The sequence below is a fragment of the Lepisosteus oculatus genome, chromosome 18, assembly GCF_040954835.1.
Source record: "Lepisosteus oculatus isolate fLepOcu1 chromosome 18, fLepOcu1.hap2, whole genome shotgun sequence".
NCBI classification, from domain to species: domain Eukaryota; kingdom Metazoa; phylum Chordata; class Actinopteri; order Semionotiformes; family Lepisosteidae; genus Lepisosteus; species Lepisosteus oculatus.
The window spans coordinates 14,665,735-14,674,944 of record NC_090713.1 but is presented as its reverse complement, the minus strand read 5'-3'; the positions used below and the strand labels follow the sequence as shown (position 1 = coordinate 14,674,944).

The following is a 9,210-nucleotide window of genomic DNA, read 5'->3' as shown; positions in this document are numbered from 1 at the left end:
ATGCTACAGTTAAATATTAAACATTAAATCAAAATAAATTCTTAAAAGTTAAAAGTAATGGAATATGTAAACTAATACACAACACCAGTTACAGGAAATTGAAAGTGAAAGTGCATCTCTCTAATATAAAAGCTCTGTAGCTTTGTATCAGTATTGTGTGTGGGGAACTGAATCTCTCTGCCAGGAGCCCACAGAAGCACAAGATCTATCTACAGATTACACTACTCACAGATCTTAACAGTGTTAACAAAGGTAAGCAACAACAATTCAATTGTTAGAGAAAACATTTTTTAATCTGAGAAATGCACTGATTGTTAGAAAAATACATACCCAACACTTTGTGAGTAAATTTGAGTTGTTATTGTAGTTTTTCCTTGTAAACTATTTTACTTAACTGACTGTATCTAATGAACTACTGGAACTGTGCACCAAATCTTCTATTCTTATTGTCAACAGTCCCAGAGGTGGCTGTGAATGCTAAAATAATAGCTAGAATAGTCCCTGTGCAAAAATCTGTGACTGTTACAGCTGCAATACAAAACAAATGGTGAAAGTTAATGCAATGATGCATGTTGGAAAATAAGTGGTAAAAGTTTTTTTTTTAACGTTGTAATCTGTAAACAATCTTGTATATTTTATATATGTCAGGGATATGTTGTTACAGAAAGAATAAGGTCTGGATCCCGAGATGAAGTTAAACAGATGTGTTTATTGCATGCAAGGAACAATAAAGCCGAAGTCTTGTTTCCCCGCAAGAAACAACAAAACCGAAATATTGTTCAATGTGCCGGTACAAACTTTTAGTTTATTTAGTATTTTCTTTCCGCTTCTGACGTCACTTGGTATTATGGTAAAGAAGGGGGTCATGGTATTTTGCCAGTTTAAAGCTTTTTGGCCAAATGGTCAGGGATTAAGTCCCCAGGGGGTTCCCTAGCTCTTTTAGCTTGCATCTGGAATCCTTATCAGTTCTCCCTTTCCTGCCATAAACTCCTGTTGCTTAGAAGTCTAATCTTCATGCAGAATGAACTTAAAGTTAACATCTTGTATCTTTCTTCAGATATGAAGTGTTTAACTACACCTAACAATAATTCTTAAATCTAATAATAAATCTTTAAGGATAAACAATGAATTACTGAAGTTGTCAGATGAGTGAGTACATGCAGATGAGTACATATGTTGTCCACTCCAAAAGAAGTCAACAGGCTTACGTTCTTGTTTGCCATGGTGAAGGATTCTGGTGGCTCTGTAATTGTGTGAGGTGCTTTTCAGACATGGTTAAGGGCCACTCAATCCCCCTAGAGGACAAGAGGACAAGATAAATGGCAATAATTACAATAATTACAAAATCATGCTGAATAACTGTCACATCACTCCAGTGGAGTTCTAGATCTTTGTAGAATCTATGCCAAGGCACATTGAAGCTGTTCTGGTGTCACATTGTGACCCTAAACCATATTAATACACTTCATGATGTCGTTTACTTGATTTTTATAGTTAGCTATAGTTAGGCTTCACAGCCTGCTAGCAGCGTGTATCATAAACCAACCAAGTTAACATCTACAGTATTTCACTCCACTAACAGTGAGAAAAATATAAAAGTTAAAACTTCAGTAAGTTGTGCACAAAAAATTGCAGCAGTCAGCTGACACCCCTACCCTACACGAATCATAAGTTTAAGAATGTTCTTTTTATGAAAATGCAATGCTATGGAACATGAATTGTTACCCAAATTTGAATTAATGAAAGGTGAATTCAAACTATGAAGAAGCAATTTAAAGAAATTTAGAAAGCTCCGGCAAATGTAGAGAGTAAAAAGGAAGGTGTCATGCAACTCATTTCATATTGAGTGTACACCTCATATTCCACTAACTAGTATGTGTGAGAGCTAGCAGAGAGCCTATGGAGTAGTACAAGCCATGTGTGATATGAAATATAGATGAATGGGTTTCAGGGAATTAATTACATTCATAAAAAGAGGTATGGGTGAAATTAATCTGAAGAGGAAATTTGCCACTTTAAGTAAATATACTGTACACTTCTTAAGATACCTAATAGCACACCAATGGTTTGCCTTAATAAAAAGTAACTGAAAACTGTATCTAAAAATAACTGAAGGAAAGAAGAAAAAATATCACATTCTTTAACAAATGATAACATTAACTGGTAACAGAAGTAAAAACATACAGTACATGCAAATACGGTATATAAACAAGCTCAATACTAAAATGCTAAGATTCCAATATGAATTCAATCTGTAATCTGTAAATAGCAAACTTTGTGTGTTTTAGTTTGTAAATACAGTAATTGGAATCTTTTGTCTTTTAACTTGTTGAGTAGTTTATTGCTCAATTACAGATCCAGCCATTCAAAGAGTGTGGTACGCTGCGGTAAAACTTGGTAGGCGTGGCACAACACAACGCGTCATACCGCATCATACCGCATGTTATGATAGTATCTAGAATCACCTTGTAAAACTGCCAGGTAGAGCTAATAAAGCTTACTGTCTCATGTATAGCCTTTGAGCTGTTGCCAAAAAACACCTGGTTTTGAATCCCGGTTGCTACTAAGGGGCAATCGTTTTTCCAATTAAGAATTTAAGTTGTATACTCTTTAAACTTTTAATTTTAAAATGTGTATTACAGCATGTTAATCATTAAACATTAAAAAGTCAGTATATTTTATAAAAGCAAGATTGCTCAGCTGGACAAAAGTACACAACCTTCCACTTCCATCATAAATATTTCAATTTTTCATAAATATTTTATGCATTAAAGTCTTTACAGAAGATATTACTAATAGTATTAACAATAAATGACCTTGGATAGGCTGTAATCTCAAAGTATAACCGTGGTCCACTTTCTTTGTAACTGTCTGCATCAGTTTAACTGTTGCGACGCCAAATTACTTTATTTTTTCATTGACAAAAAGTAACACCACACTCTCTTGTCTCCGTCACAAGTCTTGTGGACTGTTTTGTTGCTCCACAGACTGTTAAACCAAAAGAAAACAGCGCCTCTTTCTTCGTAGCATTCTGTTGATCCGATCACGTATTCGTTTCCAATCACCCAAAGTAAGTTTTGAGAATTTTTGATTCACCATGCCTATAATGTTTTCCCAAAGATTGCTCATAAATGGTATTAATTTAGGAACATAAAAATATTATGTAACCTGTATATGGTTGGTATTGGTAGTTTAAATAAAAAAATCCACACCAGTATTCCACATTCTTCCTAAACATTTTAAACATCAAAGTCTTTCATTCAGTTACATACTGTGGTTATTTTGGAATAGCTTTTACGTGCTCCTTCAACTATATGAAGTTAACATACTTCATAAAAAGTAAACATGTTTTAACATTTCCTATGAATATTTGCGCTCGGTATAGCAGTAAAAAAACGCATACTTTTTAGAATTTGATTAATAGGGCTATAATATAGAATTGCATATCTAAAGAAATTGATAATGATATAATTATATTCATATAGCTCAAATGATCACAGTAGTGCATGTCTGCATCAGTTTAACACTAACCATTGTGATTATGTGTGTGGCGTAATGGCTTAGGCGTGTGCCTTGTATGCTGGAAGCCAGGCGTTCAATCTTAGCTGTCACCATGATATTTCCTCTAACAAATAAACATTTCTTTGAAAAACTAAAATAGCAAATATTATGGACACTATATTGACATTTTTGATATTTCTAAATATCACAACATTTTCGAAGCTAAGTGATTTACAAATAACAATGAATATTTTCAAGCTGCTACTGTACTGCCACTACAGTATAGCTTGTGGGAAATACATTTTCAGTATTTGACCTGCAGCAAAGTTTAACTCATTCAGAGCACCCTACAGTACATTTCAAACTTTCTTCGCGAAATTCTTTAATTCTTTAATTCTTTAAATGAAGGAAGAAGGGTTATTTTTATAATTGGCACTCCGAAATTCTGGCTGATTTAATTCCCCTCATTTAGCTGAAATGGATAAAGAAATCAAGCAGTAGTTACATGTATTGAAAGGCGTTCTGTTTTATTAACAGACACTCCGACTCAAACCTATGTTGTACAGTGATATAGATGTGGGTAATGTCATCCCCATTAAACAATGTGCTTATTGCGCAAATCCTGCTAAACACAAAAAGAGTATTATTGGACAATGTTGTGTGGCTCTGGCAGAATTTCTCTGTAAACTGAAGAGTTAGAGAGGAGACACATTGTGTATCATCTCTTTTTACACTTGTAAGAACATTCCAATGTTAATGTAACATGAAAGATATTATTGATAACCTTTTAAATCTGAAGCTGTTAACTCTACTTCACACCTGCATGTCAAAGACCACAGTTTCAAAATAAAAAAAAAATCATCAAAACTTTGATTGGTTGAGAATGTCATGATTGTTTCACATGTATGTGAAACGTGACAATTTGTTACAGTTACCATCAGGAGAAAAAATGTTTATTTTTTATTTATTTGTTGCTGCTGCATTGGCTCGCAATGGCTGGATAGTTAACATTTCAAAATTGCTTTATCAGTCTGTCCATGGGGGAAAGGGGGGAGCTCTCCTTGACAGCTGACATTCCTCCATACACTTAAGTGAAAAATTTATAAAAACGCCAATGTAAACATCATATTTACAATTGATTGAAAATAAAAATGTTAAGTTCTCTAAAGCTTTCTCAGTCAAGTACAATAATTCACGTAGGGAGCTGTGTAGGCATATGTAGGCAGCAAAAGATCAGCTTAAGAGGGAAGAAAACGCTTTCAGAGAAAACAATGTTTAAGCTGTGAAAAAAAAAAACCTCCATTCAATTGCAGCCTAAATCTTTCCCCGCACACCCTGCCCCCACTGCGATTGGAATATACATAAACAAAGCACTGAAAGCTTTACAGTAAATGATCAGGCATTTCGCAGACGTGGGGATACGTAATTCTGGTATTATGAACTCACACCTGGGATTCGATTAATTTAAAATAAGTTTTAATTTTATTTTAATTTAAACTAAGATTAAAGATTAATTTAAGTGTTTCAAATGTTTAATTAAGAAGTTAAAAGAACTTACAGCTCACACAAAGACTCAAAGACAGTGTTTTAACTTTCTTTTCATATTGATTTAAGTGTCCTTCTTTCAGTTGGATTGCATGATTACTGTTATGATTTCTTTATTATTATTGAATCCATCAACTTGTTCACTTGTGATTACTTGGAAATATTTTGACATGTTCCTTTTAACCCTGAGTTTGTAATGTCGGGCGTTCTGAATGTGTTAGCCATTGATGCAGTAGAAATAAAATGTATTTCCCACAAGATGTACTTTAGTGGCTTTAAAACGATGCAACATCATGCTGTTTGCATGTGGCACGTCTTTGTTCACATTTTAGAAGTACAGTTGGAAAAACTAGTGTTAAGAAAAAAACAGGATATTTTATTTATTTTATTTTTAAAAATGAAATAAAAAATAAGACACAATGACGTGTGCCTGCCTTGTTCAAACATTGTGTGATTTTAAAAGCTGTAAAAACTGGTTTAGATAGCAGAAAGTAATCGCTATTCTTGCAAGTACATTTTATATTCATTTTGCTTCTGTGTGCTAGCTGAAGTGTTAGCTAGTGGGCAAAGTTATTGAAATCTGAAACATCGTGTCTCATAAATAAGTATTTTAATATGCAAAGCTCATGAAAACTGAAGAAAACAATGACTCTGGAAAAGATACAAGAAGCTTGAAATTATTATAATTAAATTGATACCGTTAATAATGACCAGACACATTATTATAGTTTCAGTGGTATTTTTAATACCACTTTGTTATTCTCAATCCTAATTACAATATATACCATTTCATTTTAAGGCTTGAGGCGTCTGTGAAATTCCCCACTGAATAATTTTTTTTGAATTAAACCGGTTGAAGAGTTAACAGTATTCACGTTTTCTATTTCATTATTTATATAACTTAACAGTGAATATGTTATAATATACAAAAAAATGTTAATATAGTGTTAACAAAAAATGTTAACATGCGTGAATGAGTCAAATTAAAAATAAAACGTGTTTCCAAAGAAAGTGTATTACAGTAATACTACCAGCTATAAAGATACATAGATTAAGATCCTTAAATTAATACTGTTATTAAATTCTTTAGATACACGATTCCATGTTATGTTCCATATTAATCAAAGTCTAAAAAGTTTGCGTTTTTTTACTATGATAACGAGCGCAAATATCCATAGATGAGGTTAAAACATTATAACTTTTTATGAATGATATAAACTTAATATAGTCAGGATCACATACAAACTTTTGCAAATTAACCACAGCATGTAACCAAATGAAAGACTTTAAAATGTTTAGGAAGAAAGTGAATACGGTTGTATATTTTTTTTATTTAAACTACCAAAACCAGCCATATACAGTTTACATAATATGTTTATGTTCCTAAATTAATATTGTTTATGACCTTCAAACATGTTGTGCTCCTCTTTTGTTTGTGCTCAGCTACATAAATTTCCCTTTAGTTGTAAAATTCCATATTAATATTCAATATTAGGTGGATTAAAACATGCACAGTAAAGAGATTAAATGATTATATCGTTTCACTAACAACCAAAACATCATGAGACCCCTGTCGTTCATTTTGGCTAGTCAATCACGTACTGTGGTACAACGTGGTGAACAGTAGATAATTTCGCGTGATACGGGGTTATACCATTCATTTATAATAGCTGCATCTGCATGTTTCACAATATTGAACTTAAATCTGTAGTAATAGCTGTTTTATTGAACTCTAATACTTGAATCTTCTCTTCTGTAGAGAAATCATGTCAGTGTCAACTCTAGAGACACTCGCTGTCATCTGTAACGAAGACTTGGAGGAATTTATTGAGGCTGTTATATCTCCCATGAAGGAAGGTGTCCTCTCACTGCAGAATCTCTTTGCGATTCTCCTGGTTGTGGACAGAAATCACATGGAGCAGGAACATGCAGACATTAGGAAACTGATTCTGGCAGCAAAGGAATGGCTAGAACGATCAGATAAAGCTGCAACATGCAAAGTGGAAAAGGTGGACAAGCACTGTGAGGAGCTGACAATGGAGAAGGGCAGGCTGCAACGAGAACATGGTAGCAAGAAAACAGAATTGGCCAACCTGAAAGACCAGCTCACAGCCAACACTGAAATATTGGAGAGACACAGAAATGAACTGCAGTCAGCAAAAAGTAATCTTCAGTCCAAACAGCAGATTGTTAATGATATTAAAGCCAGAATGCAGCATGATGAAGCTATTAGAAACACTGGAATTGGACTGATGTTTATTCCTATTATTGGAACTATAATAGGTAAGTGCTGAAAGGGGACATGTACAGTAATAATAACATTTGGTAGAAAGAAGTGCCAAAATTGCTTCTACCACTGAATCAACATATTTACATATCCACATTATACCCCAAAGTTACTTGAAATCAGAAGTTTGTTACAGCATTAAGATTAAAAAATACTAGTGTTCTTTATTTACTCTACAGTGAAATAAAGAAAAAAACAGCCACAACCAAATACCAAAACGAAACCTTCATCGAAAAGTGTAAACAGAAGCATAAAGTCTCTGACTATCATAGCCAAGCAGCTAAGCCATTTACTGGCTTCAAAACAATATTTACACAGTCTTAGTCTCCCTTCGGTGGTCAGTTAGTCCTTTTCTCTATGTTGAGTGGAGCTAATAGGCCTTCTATTCTCCAGATGGCAGACATAATTCCATTGACTTACCCAGAAAGCCTCCACTTCCCACTTTTAAATTTCTCCTGGCCAATTATCTTCCAGCAACTGGTCAGGTGACTGAAAGAAGCAGGTTATTCCCCCAGAGGTTTCTGGTGAATGTGCTTTCACACAAGGATGAGAATAAAATATGAAAATATCAATTCAGTTTGGTCTTTCCTGGACACAAAATAATACACTATTGTTTTTTTTTCCTTTTTTCATTTTTCAGGAGCTACTCTGATTGGTGTCTATCAAACGGACTTAAACAATGCCACAGAGGCTGCCAACACTGCTGAAATGGCTTTGAGGACATCTGAGGAAAATGTCACCACATCTCTTAGTAGAGTAGAGGAATATGAGCAAATGGTTGAAAAGAAGAGAGAGGAGCTCAACAACACTGATGCATGCTTAAGACAAATTCAGAATGACATTCAAGACATTTCCTCTAAGATCTCATACATGGTGACTGTCCAGCAAGACTTGAGGAATGCCACACAGATGCTCAACACATTGTCAGGGAAAGCACAGGTGTTGGTGAAACAGACTGAGTATGTCATCATCTTTGATGTGGTGATTAACATTCTACAGGATATCTCTCTGAAACTGTGTGAAATCTTGGGCATGGAAAAATACCATCTTCTCTGTCAGGAAGATATTGCAACACTCATAAGTGCTTTGAGAGAAGACAACGAGAAACTGAAAGCCATTTCTTTTCAAGAGGATCAGGAAACTATTGTATCATTAATATGAACAGGCTTGTCATAAAATCATAAAATTAATGACTTACTCAATTAAAAAATAAATAAAACAAGGTACTGTTGTTGTGTAATACTAGTGAGTGGCTTTATAGTTGCAATGGGAAAAAAGTTTAACTCTTCTACAGTACAGAGCTCTAATCCTAATCTTTACCATCATTGTTCCAATGAAAACTGAAGTGTATAAATACTGTATTTTTTGGTTACAAGCTCACTGTGGATGAAAGTTATATTGTACTCTGCTCTCCCTGGAAACAGTATTTTGTAGAAATGTTGCGATGTCGGCTGACATACTGTATAGATTTGTCTCTACTGTATGTTTTACATTCACTTACATTATCAGTATTTGACACTCGGTAAAATGCAAATATGTCTAAGAATATCAAAGCATTAGCATTAGTTTTGTATCTGCAAGCTTATTTTGACATTTATCAAATTATTATTTTTAAATGTCATATACAATGCTTTCTCAATGTAATCTTTTAATAAAGTAGCAGTGAACAAAGAAGCCTGATAATGATATTATTGGGATAAATAAAACAAAGCAATCACATTGGTTTTGTGCACATTAGTTTGCACAAATAATGTTTTACATTTATATAACACAATAACACTTAAATCAGAAATGTGTCTTTCATCAGGGGAACTTCTAGAAACATAAAAATAGTACAAGTAAACATTAAATTAAATATATTATTGCATAATAGACAT

At 33.7% G+C, this 9,210-nt stretch overlaps 1 long non-coding RNA gene across 1 annotated transcript; it reads left to right on the top strand.

The window, feature by feature from the left end:
* The first annotated feature begins 162 nt into the window (after positions 1–162).
* Positions 163–8,555, top strand: LOC138224047 (uncharacterized). Its single transcript, XR_011182399.1, has 3 exons — positions 163–252; positions 6,806–7,329; positions 7,974–8,555. It is a non-coding gene; the product is annotated as an uncharacterized lncRNA (long non-coding RNA).
* Positions 8,556–9,210: the final 655 nt, after the last annotated feature.